Source organism: Eucalyptus grandis, chromosome 11 (genome assembly GCF_016545825.1).
Source record: "Eucalyptus grandis isolate ANBG69807.140 chromosome 11, ASM1654582v1, whole genome shotgun sequence".
Taxonomy (NCBI): Eukaryota; Viridiplantae; Streptophyta; class Magnoliopsida; order Myrtales; family Myrtaceae; genus Eucalyptus; species Eucalyptus grandis.
In genome coordinates this window covers 5348174-5364134 of record NC_052622.1, presented here as the reverse complement: position 1 = coordinate 5364134, position 15961 = coordinate 5348174, and the positions used below count along the sequence as shown (strand labels likewise).

General features: G+C 42.8%; 1 pseudogene; it reads left to right on the top strand.

Annotated features, from left to right (window-relative positions):
* LOC120289602 overlaps positions 1-15961 on the top strand; it is a 90596-nt pseudogene that overhangs the window by 47970 nt on the left and 26665 nt on the right.

Sequence of the window (15961 nt, the reverse complement as noted above, 5' to 3'; positions counted from 1 at the left end):
GTATGAATGTCATCATGTCATTGCACGAATAATAATCCAGGACATCATGATTTGCATAATAAATCTGATAAACAGTAAATAAAACAATTTCCAGCTTAAACAGAATGCGTGCTATTCATGAAAAATTCTAGAAAATTAGTAAACGATGGAAATAAATTCTGAAAATTTACCAAAATGTAGATAAGATCTAAGAAAGCATATTTCGTGAAGGACACCACATCAAACAAGGCTTTACAGAATACGTACAGATCCGTATATATCACTGAAAAGGGTTTTTAACATGACCCATGCACAGTTTCGAAAACAACTTCAATTGAACCCTCAAATGGACTCAGAAAATTCTGAAATTTTGACACGTTGTATTTAAGATCTATAGCTACAAGTTTCATGAAGAAGCCAAAGTCAAATTCGTTCCAGATTAAAAGTTAAAACCAGCTTACTTTCCTGTTTTCGGGTTTATCTTTCCAGACTATCATCATTCAAAGAAACTCGATTCTTCGACTTATATATGTTCATTTATTCAAATTTTTCAGTATGTTATTCCTCAAAATATTAAATACAACTTTCATTAACAACATATGATCAAATTTTGACCACATGATGTTATACAAATCACGGAGTCTTACTGGGTCGAAGTAATATTTTCCAGATCTGGTTTTCTCAAAGAAAAACAATTTCACCGACTTATCTTTCTTCTTTTCCTCTGAATTTTTTATATGCTTTACCTCAAGAAGTCTACTACAACTTTCATTAAGAGATCAATGTGATATTTTCAAAATAAAATCACTTTATAGTCCACGAAATCAGTGAAGCTCAGTACAACATTTCCAGATCTAACGTCTTCAAAGGAAAAATCGTTTCGCCAAGCAAAACTTATTCGTTTTATCTCAAATTTAGGTATGTTAATATTCAAGATGTTCTCTACAACTCTCATGAAGAGGTTGAAGTGAGAGTTTAAGTAAAAGGTGACATGCAACACACGAAATCACCAAGAGGTCAACAAAACAGTTTCCAGATCTAACATTTTCGTAGAAAAAGGATTTCACCCCTTAATACTTGTCCATTTTGTCTGAAATTTTAGTATGTTATACTTCAAGATATTCTCTACAATGTTCATGAAGAGGTCGAAGTGAAATTCCAAATAAAAAAGTCGCATGCAACCCCCAAACTCGTGAACAGTCAAGCTGATTTTCCAGAAACAGCATTCAAGACCAACAAACCTCTCCCCAAAGCTCCGAAATTGCACCACTTACCACAACCACGATTTATCATCTTCCACACACACACTTCACAGCAAGCAAAGGGTAGGTTTTAGGACTCTACTTGCCTTAGATTCAAGCACAAAACAGCAGCAAACAGAGGCAAAACGGCAACGAACGGCGGACAAACTCCCTCCTTCTTCCTCGTGCGGCCTCCTCCTTCCTCTCTCTCGGTTTCTCTCACTCTCAATTTCTCTCGGTCTCTCTTCCCTCTCTTACTTCCGAAAATCCCCTCCCCTTTTCTTGCTCTTTGATTAATCAATTAACTCTCTTTTTGCATGAAAGAAAATGATTAAGTGGATGTAGGATGGACAAGTGTCTAATGGCAAGGGACAAGTGTAATTGTGGAGGAAGACAAGTGTCCACCATGCTTCACCTCCTTCATGCATTGGCTACCCCATGGGCTCCATGGGCCGACGGTTTGGGCCTCTTGGCCTGCTTTGGGCCCGAAAATTTTGGGCCAAGTTGTCCCATGTCCAATTTAAATAGCCCATAGAAAAATATAATAAGCCCGTAATTCCTACACCACTTTAGGGCATTTGATTTTGATTTTTTTTTTTATAGAAATCAATTAACATTCCCATAATCAATTAACATTTTCATACGGGGTTCGGTCCAAGAGATAAAATATCGTGGCCGATGATGTAATTGTCCCTACGGCCATTCAAAGACAAATATCGTTTCCCTCAAATATCAATATTTCGGGTTGAAATTTCCCGGATGCCACAGTCATGGTCTGGTCTGGGATGAGGGGTGTAGATTATAAGATCGGAATATGGATTACGAAATGAAAGTCGGAAAGGTCATATCGATTCATTTTTTAACGATTGGAAATTCTATCCGATTGCCATGAGTTCTTTTTTAAGCTCTCATTGTCCGGCAAAAGGGAAAAAAGGCCTAATGCTAGACGCTCAAAGATTATTCATGAAATCTTTAGAATGATGCATAAAATCTACATTTGTATAATCGGGAAGAAAGAGATCAATGGTAGGAAAATATATACAAAACTATATTTGCAAGATGTTTCTTAACTTTTCATAGTTTTTGAATTGCCATTCTCACTTATGAAAAGTCATGTGTAAAATGACTTTTATAATCAAGAAGGGCAATTCAAAAATATGAAGATAGAGAAAAACTTTGCACTTTATAAATGGGAAAAGTACCAAAAAATCCTAAACCTTTTATATTTGTGCCAATTTAAAACTAAACCATTTTTTGGTGCTAATTCAGTCATTTTCGGCTAATTTCGGCCAGATTTTGCTGACTGCACGCCGTCGGTTGACGTGGGCGATCAAATTGACGTGGATAACTTTTAATAATATTTTAATATTTCTTAATATTTTTTTCTTTGTTTCTTCTCCTCTTATTCCTCTAGCCGGTCACCGAACCTCGTCGACCGGTCACCTTGCCGTGTGGCCGCAAGGGGAGCCTCGTGCCGAGCGGCGAGCCTCCCTTGAGGCCGAGGCGGCGAGGGTCGAGCCTCGCCCATGGCTAGCGAGGGCGAGCCCCACTAGCTTGGCGCAAGGAGGCGGCCTCAAGCTGGCCTTGCGCTGAGCTAGCGAGGCTCGCCCGCCAGCCATGGGCGAGACTCGACCCTCGCCGAGTTCGGCAAGGGCGAGCCTCGCCGCCTAGGCCTCGAGGGCAGCCTCATCGCCCAGCGTGAGGCCACCCCCGTGGCCACCGGTGAGGTGGTCGGCAAGGTCGACCTCAACCTTGCCGGCCGTCACCTCTAGCCGATCGTCAAGGTTCGGCGACCAGCTGGAGAAAGAAGAGGAGAAGAAAAATATAAAAAGAAAAAGAAATCTAAAATATTAAAATATTAAAAGTTATTAAAAATTATCCACGTCAGCCAGCCGGCATCCAAATCAGCAAAATCTGGCTAAAATTGGCCAGAAATGATTGAATTGGCACAACGTAAAAAAATGTTTAGGACTTAATTGGCACAAAAGAAGGTTTATGATTAAATTTGCACAAATACAAAAAGTTTAAGACTTTTTGGCACTTTTCCTCTTTATAAATTGTAGTGCATTCTATTGTGTTGTACCTATCATCCCTAACTCTCATCCCACTAATTAACATCATATCACACACTTTATTCAAATAATACATATGTAAAATAATTTTATGCCGTCATCCACAATATCTCTACCTAATGACAGTATTCCGATAGGATTTTGTTAAAAAATGCCCTCAGACACTTGTTAACGCCAAATAACAACATATTGTCAACCCCGCTGAACTGATTTTTTTTTTTGGGCTTTTTGTGATTTGAACATTCCTATTCTCGTCTAGTAATGCTGCTGCACTCAAGCTGTTAATCTCGATAAATTGTTGCAGTAATTGATGAATTTGACATAGCGTCTGATGCCTAGCAGCTGACACTTCCGTTGGACAAAAGGGTGACTGGTTTTTTTTTTTTTTGGTCGAAACAAAAGGGTGACTTGGGCAGCGTTAAGAGGATATAAGTTCCTACAAGGGAAATTGAATACGTAAGTGAAAGCTGAAAAATTTTAAAAGATACCAATTTTCTAGAAAAAAAATTACTAAAAAATGGAATTTTGATTTTTTAATCGACCAAAAAAATTAATTTTAATTTTTATATATATATTTTTAAATTTGAATTTTCAATTATTTTCTATTTTTAAAAATCGAATTTTTTAAATTTTTCTTTCTTTCTTCTTTTTTCCTTTTTCTTTTCCTTCCTCCTCTTTCTTCCTCCACCACTGCGTGCCTTGGCGATGGCCAACCGCTAGCAACCGACCAAGACGCGGATTGATGAGCTCAAGGCCTAGCCGATCCAAGCGAGCCCAAGCTACGTTGAGACCGGTGAGCTCACGTTTCACCAGATCTAGGCGACCTCGAGCTTTGTTGATCTAGGTGACCCCAACCTCTGCCGAGGCTGGTGAGCTCAAGCTGGCTTGTGGCTAGTTGCCGGCCACCACCGAGATTGATGATCGGCTAAGGAAGAAGAAAAAGAAAAGGAAAGAACAAAAATTAAAAACTCGATTTTTAAAAAAAAAAAAGAAAACATATAAAGAAAACCTAAAATAAAAGGAAAATGTGTTTGGTGAAGGAAAGTGAGGTGAAAGTAGTTATGGAAAATGTTTTCTATTTCTGAAAAATGAAAATATTTTCTCCACTTTTGAAAATGTTTTTTTCTAATAGCGGAAAACGTTTTTCTAGACTAGTTCATTTTTCGTGAAATGAACACTGGAAAATCATAAAAACGTTTTCTTGGAAGTTATTGTCCGTGAAACGAGCAGAATAGTCATTAATTTTCCTTACATATTCATAAGTTAATATCTTTTCAAAATAATTCACAGTTGAAATTTTTTTTTCCTTTTGATCCGACAGTCCCGATTATATACAAGATCGATTCCATAAGTTGTCGGACTAGACCATGGAATTCCCCATTAATTAATGAAGTTGGGAAGAGATTAATGGAGAAAATTTAACAAATTTTCACATTTGTAGACACATGCTAAACATTCAGAAAAATTCCGTGAGTTCTCTCCCTTCTCGTTTTTGTTCCCTCTTTGGCTGAAACTAAAAGAGATTTGTGGTAGTTGAGTTAGAGATGAAGGAGAGAGGTCTGGATTCGTTTTCTAGCCTATATATGCTATAAACTGGACTAAACATGAGTTTTTTTTTTTTTTGGGTAAAGGAACTAAACACGAGTTTTCATCACGATCAATTCACAGCTCATATTGTGACATCCCAAATTTCTGATTCTGTTTTCAATTAAATGAAACGGACTTTTCATCGACGCGCTTATAGTTCAATTCTCCGAGCTGATCACTCACGAGATAACTAGTTTATCAGGTGAAGCCATTAAGGAATCTAAATGCAATAGGCTTGAGAATCTGACCATGAACCGATCGCCGACCGTATAAATCTGCAAGGATCATTACGACACCGTCGAAATCGAACAGATCGCACAGGTCGATTCGACCGAGATATGTAATTAGAGTGTGGGTGATTCCACCCGATTTCAATATCCTCGTCGACCGGCACTGAACTGATTATTCTGTCGTTTTGGGTACCCTGTGTCCGTATTTGAAACCTCGAGATTTTCACGACAATCGAGAGTCGCTAATGTGTCGAAGATTATGTCGTGGCTTGAAAATAATCAACCACGGGTCAATTGCACCGAAAATTTCCTAAAAGCTACTCGGTAGATTAGACGCGCTCAAATCGCGCTGATTGAAATTAACCGTGATTTTAGACCCGATTCAGAAATTGAAGGTTCTGGCATGTCACAATTCATTTTAGGAACGTCGACTCATATTCATAAGATTTTTCTACAAACCGAGATTTTGGCGGAAAAGCAAAGTAAGGCCGTTTTTGTTCGGGATTGTCAGAGGGCCGTTTTGAATCGAATCTTCAGGATGCGAGTTGGATCATTTGACGGGGAAATGTCATGAGAAGGCCGAGGACACATGGACCGATTTATTTGAGCTTCAATTGATTGGAATTAAGAGAGAATTGAATGGATTGAATGGGGGAATGTCCAAAATTCGTAGCTCCCATGGCACACCACATTTTGCACCTATTGCCAAGCTTGTAGAGGAAGATTGGAGGAGAGAGAGTGGCGAGGTCATGTGGTGTCATGGTGGGGGCAAAGCCAATGAGAAGATGGCAAGTGTTGAGCTCTAGAGAGCCCAAGGAGACCCCCACTCTTAAGCAGCTTCTTCTCTAAGGCTTTCCCATTGTTGTTGAAGGAGAGAAGCTCAGCAAAACCAGAGGAACCGAGCAGCATCAGCCCTCCACCGTCGCATGCCCATCGGACCCCATTTCCTCCTCTGTTTTCCCCTCGTTCCGGTTTCGCTCCAGCCGACCTTTCGCCAAAGATCCGAGTAAAAAGTTAACTTCCCGGTTGAATCAGCAAACGAGCCACCCATCACCGTGAAGAAGACATCCAGACCGTACCGGAGCAACTCGCCGCTTGCCGGAACGATTCTCCGGTCGTCCCGAAAGCCGGTGAGAATCTGCCGCTCGCCGGACCGCCTGGTTCTGCCCTGCTCCGCCTGTTTCGCGTTTTCTTGCTGTTTCGCCCCTTTCCGACCATTTCTTTGCCCATCCCAACCTCCAGCAAGATCCCCTTGACCCCCGGGAGCTGCTGGTTGCCAATCACCCGCTTGCCGGAGCTCCGATCAGCCCGTTTTCGCCGTTGAAGTTGTTGGTTTCTTCTCTGCAGTTCAGTCCGGATCAAAAGCGTAAGACAGCAAGAAGTTCCAGACTTCGAGGCCCGTTTTCAGTGTCTTCCCGGCCTCCGTTGGTGTCGCCGCTTTGGGGTTTATTGACTGCCTTGGTGTCGTGATCGCCGTGAACTCACCGGCGCGCAAACCGGTGAGTTTATCCTCTAAACCTCGCTTAGCAAGTTAATCATGCTTAAGGGGTGTTTAGATTAGTCTAATTAGGTTTAGGTGGTTATATTAGATTATTTTAATGTAAATTAGCTTAGTTGTATGATTAGTTTAATGGATGTTTAATTAGGGCTAATTTTATGTTTAAATTAGTGTAATCTTGTTTAAGCCCTAATTAATTATTTTAATTAAATAATTATTTCGAATTTTATAAATATTATTTTATTAAATTATATTATTATAATATAATATTTAATTATTTAATTTTCGGAATTAAATTTAATTATTTAATAATTTCGAAAATTTTGCCGGATGGCCTGGCGTTAGAATTTCGCACCGATCGCAAAGGTGCGGTCGGTTTGTGCTAATTATATGTTAAATTGAGAAATTGAGTGGAAATGATGATTATGGTTAATTATTCCTAAGTGAGGAATTGAATAAAATTGGAGAAGTTTTGGTATTTAACTTGAAAATACCCGGTGTTAGCTTCTAGCACCGTGATTGGTTTGTATGGCCAGTTTGAATAGATGGGATTTATTGATTGATTTATTTGAAGTATGGATTAGTTTATTATTGAATTATCAGCTTTTGAGAGCTATTATATCGTTACATACCTTGGCGAGCTATTATAACGATTACACTTTGGTGAGCTATTATATCGCATACAGCTTTGGTGAGCTATCTATCTATACAGCTTGAGCGAGCAACCGTCTATATATTACAGCTTTGGTGAGCTATCTATCTATACAGCTTCAGCGAGCAACCGTCTATATATTACAGCTTTGGAGAGCATTTGTTGTATTAACGACTGGTTTGATAGACGGTATGGAAAGATAGATAATATGATTGATTTGAATCATTGTGAATGATCGGATTTGGTTGAATTATGAAATGTACTGATGTGCAGGAATGGACTGAGGCGAGGTAAGTCCTCAATCCTCTTTGTGTGGCTAGAGCACCTTGGGGCTTATTTTCTTCCTAATCAAGTTTTAGAGGGTAGGACTCGCTGAGACATTGTTTCATCCCGGTTGTGGGATAATATTTCAGGTCCCTAGATGGCGGATCCTCCGGAGCTTTTTGGTAGACCAGTGAGGGTCGCTGAGAGGATTTTTGACTTCGTCGATCTCGACTGAAGAGCTGGCGAATGGACCTTTCTAGCTGATCTTAGGACAGCTTAGTTTTTGAGGACTGATCTTTTATAGATCTTTTGTAAATAGCCTAGTCCTGTAAATGAACTAGTTTGATATGTATAAAAAGTATGTGGATGGTTTTGAAAATGTGATCTTGCTTTTCTATCCCAATTGAGTTTTGTCTGGGGATTATTTATTCGCTTCCACATGTGTAATTAAAAAGAATGGGTCGGCGACGTGTCCTGGGAAGTCGCATTTCTATCGACCGCAGTGGGATGTGCGCGTGCTCGAGGTTCGGGGCGTGACATCCCCGTTTAAGTGGTATTAGAGCGGGTCTGTGATTGGAGTGATAAGGTGCGATGGTTTATGGGATAGTTAGTAGAAATGACTTTGATTTCATGCTGGTGCATGTGATTTCTAGTTGATTGGTAAATTGTTTGGTGGGTCACTCAATTCTAATTCAATGTGAATTGGAAAGCAGGTGTCTGTAGAGAACTTGCGTTATGAGTGATCAGGAGAGGACTCCTAGGAAGAAGACCATGAGTCTAGTCACTCGGGGGAGGACGCCAACAAGGGTCGGTACCCGAGGTGGACGTGGTCGAGCGCAAGCTGAGGCTAGCGCTAGTGGAGTAGCACCACCTCCTGTTGGTGCTGGGGTAGCAGCCCCTGGTGATCCGAGGATCGACGGGATCATGCAGATGCTTGAGGCCATGGGGAATCGGTTGGATCAGCAGGCTCAGAATCAAGCCGCCGCTATTACTGCTGCCGTTGTTGCTGCCACCGCTGCTGCACCTGCTGTTGCACCCGCCGCCGCACTAGTTGCCGCACCTGTTGTTGCACCTGTTGAAGTTCCACCTAGGAACGTGGTCGCCGGGAGACCAATGCATGACTTGGTGGAGCATTTCCTGAAGTTGAAACCACCAAAGTTCACCGGGACAGGAGATCCCGAGGCTGCGACCCGTTGGATTGAAGAACTGGAAAAAGCATTTGAGCTACTGAAGTGCTCTGAAAAAGAGAAGGTTACCCTTGCAGTGTATCAGATGCAGGGGGTTGCAAGTACTTGGTGGAGAGCCACCAGGAGAGAAGTATTCCCAGAAGGCATAGTCCCAGTGTGGAACGCCTTCGTTAGAGCATTCAATGACAAGTACTTCTCCAACTGTGCCAAGCAATTAAAAATGGCGGAATTTCTGCGTCTCCGTCAAGGTCCAATGATTGTGGACCAGTACGAGGCAAAGTTTGCCGAGTACGAGGCAAAGTTTGCCGAGCTTTCACAGTATGCTCCTAGGATGATCCAGGATCCCAAGGAGAAGGCAATGAGGTTTATAGATGGCCTCCGACCAGAACTGAAAGATCCGCTGGTGCCATTGGATATAAAGAACTACAATGAGCTGTATGGACGAGCTCAGCTGATCGAGAAAAATCTGAATGAACGAGCCGCCGCATCTGGATCACGGTTTGGGTCGAATAGAGAAGGTAATCGGTTTGGGAAGAAACCGATGTATGGAGGAAGGTATCATGTTCCGCCCAATAGGAAGGTGGAGTTAGGAAGTCAACGCCAAATCAAAATGGTGCGTGTCGCTTCTGTGGAAGGCGACATGGTACAGCTCCATGCCATCTTGCGATAGGTATTTGCTACGAGTGTGGCCAGCGTGGACACATGGCCAGAGATTGTCCCAGAAAGCAAAGAGGACCGCAGCAGTTACCGCCGCCACCACCGCTTCAGTTGGGTCAGAATAGGGGGTTTGTGCCGCAGATCGCACCACAGGGTGGACCGATTAGACCTCCAGCTCAGGGAAAGACGTATGCCATCACAAGAAGACAGGCGGAGGATGCGCCTAATGTGATTACAGGTACGGTTTCGTTGAACGACCTTGCTGCTTATGCTTTGTTTGACCCTGGCGCCACTCATTCTTTTATAGCTGAACAGTTTGTTACGCTGATAGGATTAAGTCCTAAATTGTTGGAGTCAGTGGTTAGCATATCTACACCGTTAAAGGATAAGGTGTTAGTTGCATTGGGTTGTTCTGGTTGCAAGTTAGTGATTGGTGAGCGAGTGGGGGAAATAGATCTGATAGTCCTAGCCAGGTATGATTTTGATGTGATTATTGGCATGGACTGGCTCACCAAGCAACGAGCTAAAATGGACTGCTATCGTAAATCGATTCAGTTTAACCCGTTAGGGGGTGAGAGTTTCGAGTTTATTGGGAGTCGAGGAGGACCCTCGATTGCTCTGATCTCGTCGTTCGAGGCAACCCGTTTGTTAGACAAGGGTTGTCAAGGTTACTTGGCGACTGTCGTAGATACGACAGTCGAGGAACTGAAGTTAGAAGATATATCAGTGGTTCAAGAATTTCCATATGTGTTTCCTAAAGAGTTGCCAGGTCTACCGCCAGAGAGAGAGATCGAGTTTGTGATTGAACTAGCACCTAGGACAGAGCCAATCTCTAAGGCTCCTTACCGGATGGCGTTGTCTGAATTGAAGGAATTGAAGGTACAGATGCAAGAATTGCTCGATAAGGGATTCATACGCCATAGCGCATCGCCTTGGGGAGCACCAGTTTTGTTTGTGAAGAAGAAAGATGGTTCGTTACGTCTATGCATCGACTACCGTCAACTAAATCAAGTGACGATTAAGAACAAGTATCCACTTCCGAGAATCGATGACTTGTTTGACTAGCTTCAAGGAGCGTCGATATTTTCAAAGATCGACTTGAGGACGGGGTATCATCAGTTGAGGATCAAGAAGGAAGACATACCGAAGTCAGCGTTTCGTACTCGATATGGCCATTATGAATTTACTGTAATGCCGTTTGGTTTGACGAATGCTCCAGCTGCTTTTTATGGATCTGATGAACCGTGTGTTCAAGGAGTATCTGGATCAGTTTGTAATTGTGTTCATCGACGACATCTTGGTGTATTCGAGAAGTCTAGAAGAACACGGAAGACAGTTGAGAATAGTGCTACAGACTCTAAGGAATCACGAGATGTATGCCAAGTTCAGTAAGTGCGAGTTTTGGTTAACTCGTGTGGCGTTTCTAGGTCACGTGATTTCAGGTGAAGGAATATCAGTGGACCCGTCCAAGATTGAAGCAGTGATTAACTGGCCGAGACCGACGATAGTAACAGAGATCAGAAGTTTTCTGGGTTTGGCAGGGTATTACAGAAGGTTTGTGGAAGGGTTTTCAGCGTTAGCGTCACCGTTGACTCGTTTACTGAGGAAAGATGAGAAGTTCGTGTGGACAGACAAGTGCGAGCGTAGTTTTCAAGAGCTTAAGAAGAAGCTGACTACCGCACTTGTGCTGACCATACCGTCTGGTCCTGGAGGTTATGAGATCTACAGTGATGCATCGTTTAGTGGACTGGGTTGTGTGCTGATGCAACATGGTAGGATTGTTGCATACGCATCCCGTTAGTTGAGGCCTAATGAATTGAATTATCTGACGCATGACTTAGAACTTGCAGCTATTATCTTCGCTTTGAAGATTTGGAGACATTATTTGTGCGGAGAAAGATTCCAGGATCTTCACCGACCATCGAATCTCAAGTATTTATTCTCTCGAAAGAGTTGAATATGAGACAGGCGTCGGATGGAACTCCCGAAGGATTATGACCGTGATATTCTCAGTATCACCCCGGAAAAGCAAATAAAGTCGCCGATGCTTTAAGTCGGAAGTCTTCGCTGCTCGATGGTACTCAAGGAATGGAGATTGATCGAGAAAGTTCGAGATTCGGGTTTCAAATTTGAGGTAGGCCACCTTTCAAACCTTATGGCCACCCTCAGAATTGAACCGGAAGTTCAGATAAGAATCAAGACGCTTCAGTGGACAGATCCAGAGATTCAAAAGATTCTGCAAGAGAATACAGAAAAGAAGAATGCCAACTTTCAGATTGCTGAGGATAGAACACTGAGGTTCCAAGGACGATTGTGTGTACCCGACGATGTAGAGCTCAGAGAGGAGATTTTATCAGAGGCTCATCGGAGCGGTTACAGCATTCACCCCGGGCAAGACGAAGATGTATCGAATCTGCGTCAACATTATTGGTGGTCTCGTATGAAGGCGTACATTGTCAAGCATGTCGCCAAATGTCCGACCCGTCGGCAAAAATAAAGGCACAAAGACCGTAAGCCAGGAGGACTTCTGCAACCTCTCGAGATTCCCGAGTGGAAATGGGAACATATCACGATGGACTTCGTGACTGGACTACCGAGGAGTCAGAAAGGAAATGATTCGATTTGGGTAGTGGTCGATAGATTGTCGAAGTCGGCTCACTTCATTGCAGTACGAAAGGACCTTAGTTTGGATAGACACGCAGACCTGTATATGCGTCAGATCGTTCGTCTGCATGGAGTGCCAGTGACGATTACTTCGGACAGAGACCCGAGATTCACGGCCGCTTTTTGGAAAAGCTTGCAAAGTGCTTTAGGTATGAAGTCAGCAATGCACAAGACGGCCTATCATCCACAGACGGATGGCCAGTCTGAGAGGACTATTCAAACCCTCGAAGACATGCTGCGAGCTTGCGTACTGGATTTTAAAGGGAGTTGGGAAGAGCAGCTTCATCTCGTCGACCCGCCTACAACAACAGTTATCGGCGAGTATTCGATGGCACCTTTCGAAGCGTTGTATGGCGAGCATGCGTAACACCCGTGTGTGGGATGAGGTTGGTGAAAGAAAGCTTACAGCCCGAGTTAGTTCAACAATCGGTGGAGGCAAGTTGCGATCGATGACATGCACCGCTTAGAGCCGTCAGAAAAGCTATGCAGATAAGCGTCGAAGATCGTTGGAGTTCCAAGTTGGTGATCACGTTTTTCTAAAGGTGTCGCCAATGAGGGGTACTTCGCGCTTTGGCAAGAAAGGAAAACTGAGTCCGAGGTACGTAGGTCCCTTTGAGATTCTGGAAAGAATCGGGATTTTGGCGTATCGTCTTGCATTACCGCCAAAGTTGGCGCAAGTGCATGACGTCTTTCACGGGTTGATGTTGAGGAAGTATGAGCCTGACCCGACCCACGTACTTAATTTTGAGGAATTGGACGTGGACGACCGTGTGTCGTACGTTGAAAGCCCGATTCAGATCGTGGATCGCAAAGAGCAAGTTCTGCGCACCAAGACCATTCCGTTGGTCAAAGTGGTCTAGCAACACCACGGCACTGAAGGAGCAACCTGGGAAAGTGAAGAGTCGATGAGAGAATTGTACCCCCACCTTTTTATTCAAAGATTGTAATGGTTTAAATTTCGAGGACGAAATTTTTTATAAGAGGGGAAGAGTTGTGACATCCCAAATTTCTGATTTTGTTTTCAATTAAATGAAACGGACTTTTCATCGACGCGCTTATAGTTCAATTCTCCGAGCTGATCACTCACGAGATAACTAGTATATCAGGTGAAACCGTTAAGGAATTTAAATGCAATAGGCTTGAGAATCGACCATGAACCGACCGCCGACCGTATAAATCTGCAAGGATCATTACGACACCGTCGGGAATCGAACAGATCGTAATAGGTCGATTCAACTGAGATATGTAATTAGAGTGTGGGTGATTCCACCTGATTTCAATATCCTCGTCGACCGGCACCGAACCGATTATTCCGTCGTTTTGGGTACCCCGTGTCCGTATTTGAAACCTCGAGATTTTCACGACAATCGAGAGTCGCTAATGTGTCGAAGATTATGTCGTGGCTTGAAAATAATCAACCACGGGTCAATTGCACCGAAAATTTCCTAAAAGCTACCCGGTAGATTAGGACGCGCTCAAATCGCGCCGCATTGAAATTAACCGTGATTTTAAACCCGGATTCAGAAATTGAAGGTTCCGCATGTCACACCATTTTAGGAACGTCGACTCATATTCTTAAGATTTTTCTACAAACCGAGATTTTGGCGGAAAAGCAAAGTAAGGCCGTTTTTGTTCGGGATTGTCGAGGGCCGTTTTGAATCGAATCTTCGGGATGCGAGTTGGATCATTTGGCGGGAAATGTCATGAGAAGGCCGAGGACACATGGACCGATTTATTTGAGCTTCAATTGATTGGAATTAAGAGCGAATTGAATGGATTGAATGGGGGAATGTCCAAAATTCGTAGCTCCCATGGCACACCACATTTTGCACCTATTGCCAAGCTTGTAGAGGAAGATTGGAGGAGAGAGAGTGGCTGAGGTCATGTGGTGTCATGGTGGGGGCAAAGCCAATGAGAAGATGGCAAGTGTTGAGCTCTAGAGAGCCCAAGGAGACCCCCACTCTTAAGCAGCTTCTTCTCTAAGGCTTTCTCCATTGTTGTTGAAGGAGAGAAGCTCAGCAAAAACCAGAGGAACCGAGCAACATCAGCCCTCCACCGTCGCATGCCCATCGGACCCCATTTCCTCCTCTGTTTTCCCCTCGTTCCAGTTTCTGCTCCAGCCGACCTTTCGCCAAAGATCCGAGTAAAAAGTTAACTTCCCGGTTGAATCAGCAAACGAGCCACCCATCACCGTGAAGAAGACATCCAGACCGTACCGGAGCAACTCGCCGCTTGCCGGAACGATTCTCCGGTCGTCCCGAAAGCCGGTGAGAATCTGCCGCCGCCGGACCGCCTGGTTCTGCCCCCGCTCCGCCTCGTTTCGCGTTTTCTTGCTGTTTCGCCCCTTTCCGACCATTTCTTTGCCCATCCCAACCTCCGTAAAGATCCCCTTGACCCCGGGAGCTGCTGGTTGCCAATCACCCGCTGCCGGAGCTCCGATCAGCCCGTTTTCGCCGTTGAAGTTGTTGGTTTCTTCTCTGCAGTTCAGTCCAGATCAAAAGCAGAAGACAGCAAGAAGTTCCAGACTTCGAGGCCCGTTTTCAGTGTCTTCCCGGCCTCCGTTGGTGTCGCCGCTTTGGGGTTTATTGACTGCCTTGGTGTCGTGATCGCCGTGAACTCACCGGCGCGCAAAACCGGTGAGTTTATCCTCTAAACCTCGCTTAGCAAGTTAATCATGCTTAAGGGGTGTTTAGATTAGTCTAATTAGGTTTAGGTGGTTATATTAGATTATTTTAATGTAAATTAGCTTAGTTGTATGATTAGTTTAATGGATGTTTAATTAGGGCTAATTTTATGTTTAAATTAGTGTAATCTTGTTTAAGCCCTAATTAATTATTTTAATTAAATAATTATTTCGAATTTTATAAATATTATTTTATTAAATTATATTATTATAATATAATATTTAATTATTTAATTTTCGGAATTAAATTTAATTATTTAATAATTTCAAAATTTTGCCTGATGGCCTGGTGTTAGAATTTCGCACCGATCGCGCAAAGGCGGTCGGTTTGTGCTAATTATATGTTAAATTGAGAAATTGAGTGGAAATGATGATTATGGTTAATTATTCCTAAGTGAGGAATTGAATAAAATTGGAGAAGTTTTGGTATTTAACTTGAAAATACCTTGTTAGCTTCTAGCACCGTGATTGGTTTGTATGGCCATTTGAATCGATGGGATTTATTGATTGATTTATTTGAAGTATGGATTAGTTTATTATTGAATTATCAGCTTTTGAGAGCTATTATATCGATTCATGACTTTGGCGAGCTATTATACGCTTACGCCTTTGGTGAGCTATTATATCGATTCTGACTTTGGTGAGCTATCTATCTATACAAAGGCTTGACAAGCAACCGTCTATATATTACAGCTTTGGAGAGCATTTGTCGTATTAACGATCGGTTTGATAGACGGTATGGAAAGATAGATAATATGATTGATTTGAATCATTGTGAATGATCGGATTTGGTTGAATTATGAAATGTACTGATGTGCGGGAATGGATCGAGGCGAGGTAAGTCCTCAATCCTCTTTGTGTGGCTAGAGCACCTTGGGGCTTATTTTCTTCCTAATCGAGTTTTAGAGGTAGGACTCGGCCGAGACATTGTTTCATCCTTGTGGGATAATATTTCAGGTCCCTAGATGGCGGATCCTCCGGAGCTTTTGGTAGACCAAAGTGAGGGTCGCTGAGAGGATTTTTGACTTCGTCGATCTCGACTGAAGAGCTGGCGAATGGACATTTCTAGCTGATCTTAGGACAACTTAGTTTTTGAGGACTGATCTTTTATAGATCTTTTGTAAATAGCCTAGTCCTGTAAATGAACTGGTTTGATATGTATAAAAAGTATGTGGTTGGTTTTGAAAATGTGATCTTGCTTTTCTATCCCAATTGAGTTTTGTTTGGGGATTATTTATTCGCTTCCG